At 35.9% G+C, this 14,685-nt stretch overlaps 1 protein-coding gene across 4 annotated transcripts in view; it reads right to left on the bottom strand.

The window, feature by feature from the left end:
* Positions 1-14,685, bottom strand: part of SYT1 (synaptotagmin 1) — a 578,577-nt gene that overhangs the window by 431,937 nt on the left and 131,955 nt on the right. The window lies entirely within an intron of this gene.

The raw sequence follows: 14,685 nt of genomic DNA, 5'->3' as shown, positions 1-14,685 counted from the left end.
GTGCTCAGTATTGTGAGTCTGGGAGACAGGACAGTGATAGCAATGAGGGGAAAGTGCCATGAAATATAGAGGATGACTTCTCTGTGCTAAGCTCAAAGTACCTGTGGAGAAAAACGCCAAATCTAGATTCGGAAACAAAAATAAAAGAAAGGAAACATAAGATGATAATGAAACAAATGGAATTGATACTGATGGGGAAACAAAGAAGAGATGCAAGTGAAAGCACATCAAATTTCAAAATGCTGAAAATCTAAACAGTTAAGAATGTGAGTTGTAGATTTTTATTCATTTCAGCTCTAGTTGAACAGCTAGATGATATTGGCACAATGTTTAACCTTTCTAAGCCTCAGTCTTTATCAGTAAAATGGGGATAATTATGTTACTTACTTCATAGGGTATTTCCATTGATTAAGTGAAATAAAACATACACATGTTTATCATGGTACCAGGAAGCAAGTAAGAACTTAATACCTGTAATTTAGTATTAATAGCTATGATTTGCATTTGCCAATGCTCATCCATAAGGAAGTATGCAGACAACCAAAGATTATTCTGAGGTCAGGGAAGACTGAAAGTAGGTTTGCCTACTGCTTTTGACAATCCACAGAGTGTATGGCCTTACACAAATAATTGGAATCCAAAAACAAAACAAAACAAAACAAAACAAAACAAAACAAAACAAAACAAACAAACAAAAACCAGAGGGCTCTTTTGTCTAAATGGTAAAGATAAAGTCACTAAGATTTAAAGTATTAGTGTAGGAAAATACAATACACAGTAATCATAGAGACTTTTTTCTCACAGAAAGTACTAACCATTTATAGATCTCTTAAAATATTGTTTTGTATTTCATAACAGCCACAACAGAAGTTGTCACATAATAACAAAAAGAGGTATCTTCGTGCAAGTTAAACATGTAATGAAAGTGAACAACTCATATTTTAAATTTGATGGAAGGTCACTAAATGGAACAATCATGTTCCAAGTAATCTTGGAACTGTAAACATGGTTAGAGCAAAGCTAAAGTTTCTATAAATTTTACCAAAATGTTTTTCCTATAGAAGAAAATTGTTCTTAAATCATATTTTCTTTTCTAGGTAGTAGAGGAAATCAGTTCATCGAGTTTTAATTGATCCTCTGCTGTGTACTTCAAGCTATGCTAGACACAGTACGGAGAAAAGACATGGGGGCACTTGTCCAGAAGGACATTAGGCAGGAAAACAAGGCTAGCAAAAAGCAGGAATAAGCAAAGGGAGATGGCTGAGAAGGCATTTGGAGCACCTTATGTATCCAACATGCTGCTGAGTCCAGGATCATCTGTGATTCTGTTCTTTCCCTCACTCTCTACATTATCATAACCTATCTATTCTGTCTCCAAAAAGTGGTCCAAATCTAACTACTTCATATCATTCTCACAGCCACTATTATAGTCTAAATCACTTCCATTATTCCCTTCACACTCTTAACTCTTATCTTTTCTCCCTATAGTCAATATTCTACCCAATAGCCAGAGTAAATTTCTTGAATATAATCTAGGATCATAGTATTTCTCTGCTGAAAACATCTCAGTGGCTTATTATTGCAATTAGAATTAAGTCCAACCACTTGTCATGGCTTATACAATTCTACATGCTGTGGTCATGCCTATTTCATCCAATCCTCTCTTCCTCTTTTTACTAAACTCCAGCCATACACTCATCTCTGCTCCTAGAACAAACCAGAGTCACTCCTGCCTTAGGACTTTTGCACATGCTGAATCCTCTGCTTGGAGCCCTCTTCCTTCAGATATTCCAGGATGGTTGTTATTCTTTAGGTTTCCACTAAGAGGTGACCATTTCAGACAGCCTTTCTCTGACTATCCTATACAAATGGACCTTCTACTCCCAAGTCACTACTCATTATTCCCTTTTTATCTTCATGTTTCCCTCACCACAGTAATCACTGTTTATAGGCATATTGGTTATTTTCTTTTTTTATTTCACTAGAGAATAAGTTCCTTGAGGGCAGTGATCCTGGCTAACACATTTATTACTATATCTCCAAGTGCTTCCTAAAACCAGTGCCAGACACTTAGAAAGCATTTGTAGTTGAATGTCGAATGACTGAAGGGGGCCATTACTCATACTTTTTATCCACATGCATTACCTATCTCAGAATCTACTTCCCACATACTCTTCTGCCTTTGATGAACTTTTGCACTGAAATTATTTCATTATCTCTCTAATGAGAATTGACCTCTCAAATCTACTATTCACCTTCTGCTCCCAAAGCCTTTTCTTGACACCTCCCAGGAAGTGAAGGTTGACGTATGGGAACAAAACAGGGTATAAGTATGATCTAGCTTTGTCCTCCATTCCCAAATTAACCTTTCACTAACTTCTGAGTTCAAATGATCTATTAAATTAAGAAAAAGTAAATTCTAGATATCTGGACATAGAGGTCCTTAAGGGCATCAAGTTCCTGCAGTACTGTTATTACTACATGATGGTTAAACAGCTTTGTTCAGGACTGATCCAGGCAATAATCTGCTAATAATGGTAATGAAGCTGACTACAAAAAAATACAATAATCACATAAAACATGCATGTTTTCACCCTCTAGGAAAATAGTTTCCATGTGCTCAATGACTAATGTGTCTTACTTTTCATTTTAAATACCTGAATAAACCGAGAGCCATGAAAGTCCAGAGGACAAGGTGGTCAACATGGCTTGGAGTACTTAACGAGGCATCACCGAGGAGAAGGGACTTGATATAGTCTTTGAATTATGGATGAATTTAAACAGTTGCTATATTTAGTCATATAATTTCCCCTCACATAATTTTGAGGGGAGATTTGCTTCTCCTCTATGCCCAGTTTCTCCTGGCTGGCTGTCATGCCTGTCAGCAACAGGATGGCCCTTTTGCTGAAAAATGACCAACAAGGTAACTGTGAATAGTTTCACATTGAAAACACTTATAAACTGAAATGTTAATGGGCAGAGAGCTTAGGAGTATATTTGTAAGGATACAGACCTACTTCTTTCTTTAGAACTCTGCTAGTGGCTTGAAAAAATTTTACAAAGCAAGAAATATCAGGAACTATATATCAACCAAAGTCAATAATCAATACAAGACATCTTAATTACCCATGAACAAACTGTGTTTCAAAGGAATTAAGTGTGATCATAATGCATTTTGCCAAAAGCATCAGCATGGCTGATCATGGAGAAAGCAGGAACTGTGTTGCAGGATCCTCCCCTTTACCCCCATTGCAATCAGAGTTACTACGCAAAGCTCTGAAGCTTTCCGAGAATATCTTCTCACAAATATCTAATGATCCTACATAGTATATTTCAGATAACAAAACCCAAAACAAAAGAAAAATTTCACACATACAAATAAATAAAACAGATGGGACAGATGTCATTTCAGGGGCTCTCAGAAGATGGCACCAAATACTCATCCCTACTGACGGCCAAAAGTAAGAAAAGCCAAACATACATCATCATCATCATTCTTAGTAACATGACCAGTTTCTCAAGAAAAGCACCTGTTGCCTAGACCTCATTTACAGTCACTGCTGCTTCTGCTTTTTCCCCTCATAGAGCATTCCAATGACAACGTATTATGGGAGCCACTTCTTACATACTAGCCACCCTTTGGCCTTGGCAATTTCAGCCATACAGGAGCCACTTGATCCATTGGCTAGTCTTAAACAAGCATTCCTTTGATGATCGAATCTAATACTTAAATTCCCAAACCTGATATAAGTGATCTTCATACATGGTCACAAATTGGCCTGCCGGAGACAGGAAATCCTGAAAGTAATGAATGCCATCATGCCCTCTCTAAGCTAAAATGGAAATTGTATTTTTAGTCATTTTCAAGAGCTTCTGCACAGCAAAAGAAACTACCATCAGAGTGAACAGGCAACCTACAGAATGGGAGAAAATTTTTGCAACCTACTCATCTGACAAAGGGCTAATATCCAGAATCTACAATGAACTCAAACAAATTTACAAGAAAAAAACAAACAACCCCATCAAAAAGTGGGCAAAGGACATGAACAGACACTTCTCAAAAGAAGACATTTATGCAGCCAGAAAACACATGAAGAAATGCTCATCATCACTGGCCATCAGAGAAATGCAAATCAAAACCACAGTGAGATACCATCTCACACCAGTTAGAATGGCCATCATTAAAGAGTCAGGAAACAACAGGTGCTGGAGAGGATATGGAGAAATAGGAACACTTTTACACTGTTGGTGGGACTGTAAACTAGTTCAACCATTGTGGAAGTCAGTGTGGTGGTTCCTCAGGGATCTAGAACTAGAAATACCATTTGACCCAGCCATCCCATTACTGGGTATATACCCAAAGGAGTATAAATCATGCTGCTATAAAGACACATGCACACGTATGTTTATTGCGGCACTATTCACAATAGCAAAGACTTGGAACCAACCCAAATGTCCAACAACAATAGACTGGATTAAGAAAATGTGGCACATATACACCATGGAATACTATGCAGCCATAAAAAATGATGAGTTCGTGTCCTTTGTAGGGACATGGATGAAACTGGAAAACATCATTCTCAGTAAACTATCGCAAGGACAAAAAACCAAACACCGCATGTTCTCACTCATAGGTGGGAATTGAACAATGAGAACTCATGGACACAGGAAGGGGAACATCACATTCCGGGTACTGTTGTGGGGTGGGGGGTGGGGGGGGTGGGGACAGCATTAGGAGATATACCTAATGCTAAATGACGAGCTAATGGGTGCAGGAAATCAACATGGCACATGGATACATATGTAACAAACCTGCACATTGTGCACATGTACCCTAAAACCTAAAGTATAATTAAAAAAAAAAAAAAAAATTTTGGTCCTCCCTAGAAGAAAACTTTGAATGAAAAGCCTCTCTAAACTTTTTATTCACAGTCACATCTGGTTGTTAGGAGATGAGGCCTGTGGTCTTTTGGCATCTTAAAAGGTGCACCAGAAACTTTCAATGCAAAACAATTAGGGAAAAGAAATGTAGGCAAACAGAGCGCCTGTCCAAATGGCAGTACTCCTTTGGGTATCTGATTCTTACCCATGAGTGTTGAGGTGTTTCCATGGTGGGAAGGACAATTTGAAAATGTGAGTTTAGACTGAGGCCCTCATGACATATATACCTTCAATGTGACCAGTTCTCAAGTTGAAATTACTTTTGAACTCAGTGAAAGCTTTTGGAACTCTGACAATTTTAATTCTTTTCTGGCTTGGTAATTAGTAAACTGCATGGCCAATGCTTGTTTAACTGCCTCTCTTTTCAGTCCACAACCTACATGTCTATGTAGGGGTCGTGTCTATTTAATATTAAGGACCTTGTCTAGTATCTATCACTAATAATGCTATTATATATGTAAAAATAATAAAATCACTTCTGGAGGGCTTCCTATGGCTCAGATATCCCATTAAGTATTTTACATATACTATCTAATTTAATACATGATTAATGTACAACAGCCCTGAGATAGACATTATTATTGGCCTGAGTTTTCCTATAAGGAAACTGTAGATGAGTGAATTAAAATTACTTGTCCTAGATCTAGAGCTAGCAAAAGGAAAACTGGGATTGCAAACCAGGTTTGTGGGACCTTAAATTCCATGTTCTTAATATCCAAGGGTGGGTATACTTTCTGTTAATAAACATTTATATAATTGAATTTCATGATATGAATAAAATATTATCATGAAAAACATTATTAATAAATAGGTTCAGATATATTATGAGTTCATTAATACTCTCTTTCTAAAGTGTATGGCTGGTCTATAACACATGTTGGATGCACCCTTGAAATAAGGTTCTCCGCTGACTTCACGTATAGCTAAGGAAAATAAAATTAGCATAGTCACAGAGAAGCCTTATTTGCTAGGACTGCAAGTGCTAAAGGAAAGTTTTACTGTGCCCACACAATAAGCATCTCTTTATAAGATGCTATCTATTATGGTTTTCAAGTTATCTCCTATGAAACCCTGAGGTTTCATACAACTAAAGTTAAGCTTCAAGTTTTTGTGTAAACTCTGCTTTGAAAATTTGAAATTATATGAGCATATTATTCACCAAACCAATATTATTGTTTAATAGAAAGGATCTTAGAGTTAGCTATATTGATCTATCACTTATAACCATGTGACCTGGGCAAGTTACTGAACCACTTTCTGCTCCATTTCCTTCATCTAAATATGGAAATAATATTTTCTTGATAATGTTGTTGTGAAATGAAATGTGGTAAAGTACTCAAAGGAAGCTGAGACATATTAGATACAAAATATTGGTCTAGAGTCTTCTCACATCTGTATCAAAGTTGCATTATTATTTTCACTCTGTATTTATGAACAATTGCTACTGTACTAATAAAATATCCAAAAGCAATTGCAACATCAAATCTTTCTTTAACCCCAAGCCAACAAAACAAAATAGCTATTTTATTGACATTTTATTGAATTTCATTCAATTTACTTATGCTAACTAAAGTAATTTATACAATTACTTATGCAACTAAAGAAAACAATAGTATAATAAAAATGGCAAAATTTGTGTAGAGCTCAGTAATTCCCAAGACTGTCCTCAGTGCTTCATATCCAAATCTTGGAATTGATCAGGTACATAAGAGAGGTCAGTGAGAATTAGCTGAATTAGTTACATGCTATAATTACTTTGATAGAAATTGCAATTGTCATCACTTTCATATTTATAATACAATTTATTTGTTTTTAATAATAATATAGCATACTTTAAAATGCCAAAGTACATTATCTTTAAGAATTTTAGACAACTGGTAGCTTCACTAATAACTGTAAATCAAATAAAATTTCAGTGAATATGAATGTTTTTTCATTATTATTTCTTATACATAGAAACTACATGTAATTACCTTTTCTTGAATAGAGTATTAGATTTTTAAAAAGGAGGGTCATTAGATATTTGGGAACATAGAAAATGGAATTATTAGTGGCATCACAGTTACTCTAAAGACGAAGGTTAACTATTTTCCTATGGTTCTGCTCATGGCTGTTTTTCCACATAATTGATACTTTTCAAGATGCTGGCAATTGTTGCTTTAAATTGGAACAAAAGAAATTAATCCTTTTAGAGAGAGTGATGATTCAAACCTGCCAGATTGAAAAAAAAATAGCTGTAATCTGACTTCAAAGCCTACATTTTTTCTTTGTAGAAGTAGTTTCTATAGAATTATGTAAAATGAAATGGGACTGTCCAACACTTACAAATTGAGAAAACAGACTACATCATCAACATGTAAAGTACGAATAGATCATATTTGGGAGTTCAGAAAGATCTGCAGTATAATATGAATTAAAGTATACCTTTTTGTAATCAGAAACAAAGAAGCAACAACCAATCAATGATGCATACTAGGTTTATTTTACTACTACATTATTTACTTAACTTCATTGAATATCTCTAAATTTTTTCTAATTTTGCAGTGATGTCTTAAGTGTATGCCTGTTCATATTTATGAGGCTTTTGATAAGCTACAACTCGGCCACTGTGGGTTTTAAATAACATATGTGTTGCAATATTGCTAACGTTGACTAGGACTGTGTTTGGAAAGGATACATGAAGGTAGGAAGGCAGGTACACTAGAAGAGTGAAGATTGCAAGTCATTAAGTGGAATTTGTGTGTGTGTGTGTGTGTGGTGGGGGGGGATCAGTTCTAGACAAGTAATTTCCAAGGGACTAGGTCTAGGAGATGTCATGTGATAGAAACACTTAAATTTCTAGATACCAATCACTGGATCAAAGGCATTACAATTTTTAAGGGGGAAAAAAATGGAATGAAGTGTTTGGCCTGAATATCCTAGCCAAATTCTAAGTTGAGAGACTGTAGTCTGCTTTTCTAAGTCTCCCTGCAGTTTCTTTGGGATGCTGTACTCTCTCATTGAATTCTTTTCTTAAATGATTTTGCAGTATTGTTGTGATCTGTTAAACAACTGCTTTGTTCCACTCCAGTGGTGGATCAAGTGATTTCTGCACTCTGTATAGTTTGTATAGTTTGTAACACTCCTTAGGGAAGAAAGATGCTGCATAAATAAAAGATCCTTGTACTCATTTTAAAAGGAAGCTACATACTGCTCTTAATATAACACATATATTTTTAAAACTTTAAATCTCATAAAATCATTTCCAAACAAAGTGGGGGCTCCTATGTTTCTCATTCTGCCTTATTTTACCTCCTCATCTCCTTAACAACAATAGAAGGATCCCAGTGGAGTGACTCAGTGAATTTGAGAGTCAAGGAATACATAGTCATTAGTGATGCTAAACTAGATTCACAATTAGAGGAGACTTGGAATATAAATGAAATAAGCTCAGGGCAAGAGTTCAGGGCATTTAAATAAAAACAGCATGAGAACATTTTCAGTGTAGCTCCCTACCTGGATACCAAAATTGAGGTCAAAAGCCAAACATCATTCATTAGGAAAAACTTTTAAAAATGTGAAATGATGAGACATTATTTTAAGCAAAATTTTCCTTCATAAAAAAAAAAAAAAAAACTGGCAATGAGCAAAAAGCCAAACAAGGAATATTTCATGTTGAAATCACAAGTGTGCTGTTATTCCTCCTACTGAGGAAATTTCAGCTAAGAGCAAGTAAGTTGTTCATAAATGAAAATTATAATAAAGGAGCAGCAAGCATATGCCATGGTTGCTTTTATTTCATAGTCTTTCGACTGGGGAGGGAGCACGTTGCATTGATGCACTTCGTTCTTGCTTAAGCTTACTTTTTCCATGTTATTTCTGTGAATTTTTTTTAACCAGCAAAGGATTGTAGTAAGTCTATAATAAAATTGATTTAATTGTTTTAAAGAAATGAGAAACAAAAACTACATTTTTATACTTTTTTATAAAAGGGACCTATAAACATTTCTATGCAACTGTAGCAGCGTTTTTTCCTTAAATATATTAGTTATTTTATCATGCAGATGATTAAAGCAGAGAATGCTCTTAAAATAGGATTATAAAACCCTGAAATCAACAAAAGCCAAACGTCTCAGTTAATTCAACCACTGAAATTAATCCATGTACTCTTTTTAGCTTCTTTTAAATTCCAAGCAAGTGCCAAAAAAACTAGTTTATTTGAGTGAAGAAAGTTGAAGAAATCAATATCCAGAAGATAAACTTCACATCAGGAAAAACAGATGATAAGTTTGTACCTTTCAGCAAGAGCGTATTTTAAAATCTGCATCACTTTGACAAAAATATTATCACCAGAAAAACACACTTTACAATATGCTGTTCTCTCATGCATCACTGACACTAAGAACAGAAAATAAATTAGTAGTATGGAGTGCCTTTCAGTTCCAGTTTTTCTAAAAGCACTTCACAAAGCAATTAGTCAGATAATGGTGGTGTGCTGACTCCTTGAGCCTTTATATAGTCACTAATAGCACATGATCTTTCCAACCATTAGAATGGATTGTAGAGAGAGCAGTGTAACATCTTTAGTCTTCTAAATCCTAGTCACAGATTCTCCTTAAATGCGTTGTTTGAACTGTATTCTTCTTTATAAAATAGAGTTAAAATTTGCACTAAAGGAAGAGAAAACTACTAAGTGTTGGTATTTGAATCCAATTAATAATAGGAACTAAAGTTAATATTCTCTAAATTATCTCTGAATGATGAAACTTTAGAATGTTCTACTGTACTACTGACAGTGGCTTCATTAGAAGAATGAGGCTTTTTTTTTTTAAAGAAATGAACTTCATAATGTGTAAAGGATTTGCAAAATATCATCATTTTAGTCCATTAAATGTAGCATGTAAAATAGGTAAACTGGTTACATAATGGCAATTTTTAGCCACTGAAAGTTTAAACTAGAAATCTCTTGGGGCCCCTTATACTTGCTGTAATTTTTACACTAGAATAGTATATGAACTAAGGTATGGACAAATAAGGGATCCCATGGGCAATCACATTAGAAGTGTAAACTTTCAGAATTCTTGGAAAGGCACTGTTCAATTATCTAATTTATTTGAAACTTTCTGTTGACAGTGTGGCTAAGATTGTTTTTGTTTATTTTTTCTAAGTAGCGATATTTTGGGGAATTTAAATTGGCATTTCTTGGAGAAACTGAATATACAGGTATTTGATCAATAGATATTGATGTAAAAAGGTAAACCACTTGGTCTAACAACAATATTTAATTCATTAAATCATGATGAAAAAAATTTCTTCCCCAAACAAAATACTGATTGGAACCCTTTGGCCCCAGAATAATGTGTATGAATGACTAAGGCACCATTAGGAAATCCAACCTCAGTCTTGACAGCTTCAACTATACAAATTATAATTTCCCTTTAAGGATAAAGAGCTTTATGTATTCAAATTAAGAAGAAGTTAAGGCGGCCATGCACGGTGGCTCACGCCTGTAATCCCAGCACTTTGGAAGGCTGAGGTGGGAGGATCACCTGAGGTCGGGAGTTTGAGACAGGCCTGACCAACACAGTGAAACTCCGTCTCTACTAAAAGTACAAAATTAGCTGGGTGTGGTGGCACATGCCTGTAACTGTAATCTTATCTACTTGGGAGGCTGAGGCAGGAGAATCGCTTGAACCCAGGCAGTGGAGGTTGCATTGAGCTGAGATTGCACCATAGCACTCCAGGCTGGGCAACTAGAGCAAAACTGTCTCAAAAACAAAACAAAACACAACAAAAAAAAGAAGCAGTTCAGGCAATTCTGAAAAGTCATTTTTAAATACCACTTATGTTAAACAGCAAAGGAGGTATTTCGTTTCCAAGAAGTTTACAATTTTTAATCCTTCCACTGCTTAGCTGAAAACAAAATTGCGCTCTGCTTTCCACTTTGTTTGCAGCTGAATCACAGCTTAGTAATGGTGAATTAGTTTTGAATTACTTTAGAGATGTTGCCCGTCCTATATTCTAACACACCCCAATCCAATTTAATATAATCTGATCTAATATTGGCAATGTTTGCATTTATTTCACACTTCAAACATTTTGTATATTTCCATGAACTTCACTGATACATTTCCAACAGTAAGCATTTCTTAGTATGAAATAATATCCAGTTGTACAGTCGGCACTCTGGCACCTATTAAATGCAAGTGCTTATTTAAAAGGTGTAGTGATTAGAACGTTTTCTCTCAAATCACATCATATTGAAGTTAATGAATTCTTTGTAGGGATATTAGCAAGCTTCTACACCTTGTGATGATCCCCTCTCCCATTCTCACTAATATTGAATATATTAACTACTGACAGTGACTGATTCCTGAATTACCTCACTTCAGTGGGCCAAAGTGCTACACTGGACCCTGTATTACACGTACCTATCCTCTCTATAACACACAAATTCAAATATTGAGAGTGTGATTAATTTAATTCCAGTTGCTATTAATCACATGTATTCTGACAGATATACATTCCATCCAAAACAGACTATTTCTTCCAGGCTGGAGGGATTAGAAAAGAAAAGGAAAGGCGATATAAATCAGAACTGAACTTGTCATTAGAAGGGCTGTCAGAAACAGTTTACATCATGGTTATCCTGGTTTTGATCAGCACTATTAGTCTCCCACTTTTAGACAAAAAAATAGAAAAACACGTCAAAGACCTAGACTCTTTAAAAATAACCCTCAGAAAGTGAAACTATAGATATACGTAAGAATCTTCTTTGACAAATAACACCATCATGTTGCCTCTAAATTGTTTGCTGCCTTTCTAGAGAGAATGTTGCAAATGAAGTTTCAAAAACACTTAGGACCACAGCCAAGAGCATGCTACTGCTCCTTGAATGATGCTAATGTAGATGAAAAACACAGATATGAATTTCCAAAAATTACTTGCTGGATCAGAGCTTCCTATTTGAATTTTATAATTTATTTGTTAGTTGATAGGGCAGAGCACTAAAATAAGCCACATTCTGTGACATGGTCCAAAGTGTTGATGTCCTAGAACATCAATATTACTATCTACAAAGAGACCTTTTTATCACCAAGCTTTATTTCACCCATCCCTTGATCAGTAATCTGTGTGATAGAGTGAAAATTTCTGTCAATACGGAAACTCAAGATATTGACCAAATTTCCAATGGACTTTGCACATAGCTGTACAGCAACTTGTTGTACTTAATATTTCTGAGTACTCATTGTGTGAAAGAAGATGTGCTAAGTGCTTTATGTCCAAAAGCTGATTTATTTTTAAGAATGATCCCATGAGGAAGCTCATATTATTGCTCCAAGTTTGCAGAGAAAGTAACCAGATTTAGAGAGAATAAACAAATCAGAGATCACAAAGCTAGAGAATGCAGTTATGATTTGAATCAATTTAATCTAACTTGAGAGTCCCCACTCTTAAACACTACTAATTCTACACTGCTTCCCAAGATTTCTCAAACATCATATCGTTGCTTAGATACTGCTTTATGATTTAATATCCTTTCAGCAAATCTTACTCAGCCCAGCGCCTCCATGTGCAGGCCCTATGCTAGGTGCTGGGTGTTATGTCATGGCACAGTAGACATGACTTCTGTCCTCAGAGTGCTCATAATCCAGATCCCTGAACAAAGCAAGCAGCACTGCTCCTTGGCAAAGAGACTTCACACATAGGTTGCACTGAGTTCACATATTTAGGGTTATCGTCCATTGAGGATGAATGAAATTTGTTTCATAGTGAAATCCTGACTATTGTGCTCTTGCCCTAACTGTTCCTTCAGCTAAATTAAAGGTCGGTATCTGTAAAATATCTCCATGCTTGGTCATAATTTCAATATTTTTCTTTTTCATAGGCAAATGAAATAAAATTACTTCTAATCAAGGACAGCACTAGGCAAACTATGAAGAAAGCAAGAGTCATTTTGGGGGTTCTCAGATCCTGCTCTTTCCTTTTTCTTTTCAGATTATTGTAATTCTTTTGTTCCATTTGTTCTCAGATATACCAAAACCTGATCTGGGGCGAAGATCTGATAGGAGCCAATTTGTCACTTGTTTTGAATTTAAATGAACACAGTCTTTCCTTGTTAAATGTGGACTGAGGGTCGGAGCTTTTGTAAAGTGATTTCAGGCACCAGGGTCACTAAGAGAAAGATGGGGTGACTGTGGAGTCAGTCTCACTTCTCCAGAATTATTCCTTGAAGCAGTGGTTCTCTTTCCATGAGGCTGCTGGGTGAGGGGATACCTCGTTTAACAACAGTGTTCTCTGCTAGACACTGTCTTTCCTTCCCCATGTGTCTCTTTTTCCTCATGGCCTTTCCTACCCGTCATCTCATCCCAACTCCACTGTTTTCTTCCTCATTTCTCAAAAAAAAAAAAAAAAAAAAACAGGAAAGAGAAAGAAGGAAAGAAAGGGGAAAGATACATAATTTGGGTAATAGATGGCTTCTGGGAGGGCAGAAGATACCCTCAGTGCATGCTCCTCCTCAAGTATCACTTATAAACTCAAGAGAAAAGAAACTCAAGGTTGCTCACAGACTAGTTTAATCCTATTTTTAAAAGCAAAATATTACCACCTTCTCTCAATGCATAATTATTTAATATCTAGCTGTCAAGAATATAAGGCAATTAAGCCAAAATAGAAAAGACCAAGGCATTGGGAATAACGTGATACATAAGTTTCCCTATATTTTGGTGACCTCTCTTTATTTTAAGGACTCTGTGAAAATAGCCATAAAAGAATCTTATAGAGTTATCTATCTAGGTCCTTCCAAGTGAGAGCTGCTCACACTGTCTATAGCAATGATTCCCACGGGCCATGTTTTTGTTCTAAGAACAGCTTTCCTGGCTATTGCTAATTCACTGATTCATATAGGATGAGCCTCTTATACAACTAGAAAAATCAAATGACTTTCCTGCCAGTTTGGAATTGGAACTGAGAGATATAGAGGCATATGCTGTTGGGCCTCTAAGAGACTTCCAGAAACCTGGAGACCATACTCCTGCTGCTGAGCTCCCTGTATTTGCTTTTGATCCCTCTCTCTTTGAGATGCTAAAGCTTAATGCTTCCTTGGGTTCTGTAGATAGCCCAGTGTCTTTTTTGATAAAAATCACTGAGATTAGCTCACATAGTTTCTATGACTTACCATTCAAAAGATTCTTCATACAGTGACCAGGCCTATATTTATCCTGTGAATAATCCAAACTCTGTTTCTGAGTTTCCTTTAAAGCACTGCATTTCCCAGGCTGCTTTTGTTAGTGTACTTGTGTTCTTTATATCTGTGATTTATTTGACCCGTTTTCTGTATTTTGGCAAACTAGAGTTGAGCAGGAAAAGCAGATATATAGATTTGTAGGGTGTGGCATGGAACTCCACAGCATCCTCAAATCATACTGTTCTTGGGCTCATTCTGCATATGCTGTTTGATGTGATGTTTAGAAACCTAACTCTTGATAGGTAACAGTGTCAAGGCCACAGTGTATGTGGCCTTTCTGAACTTTAAGAACCTTAAAGAATACACTTGACTATTAGCGTCTAAAATAACAATCAAGGGAAGTTTAAAGCTCTTCCCCACGGCTTTAACAAAGTTCTGACAAAACAGAACAGACACCCAGCAGAGTTCCCATCTCATTCTTTTCTCTAACTTTGTCTCAATACACTGGTCAATGGGCAAAGGTGCCTTTGCAAGATTCCCCTATAAAATCCTGAAACCAACCCTTCCTTAAGGGAGAA

This window comes from Hylobates moloch, unplaced genomic scaffold (assembly GCF_009828535.3).
Source record: "Hylobates moloch isolate HMO894 unplaced genomic scaffold, HMol_V3 SCAFFOLD_12, whole genome shotgun sequence".
Lineage (NCBI taxonomy): Eukaryota > Metazoa > Chordata > Mammalia > Primates > Hylobatidae > Hylobates > Hylobates moloch.
This window is presented reverse-complemented; position numbering and strand designations above follow the sequence as displayed.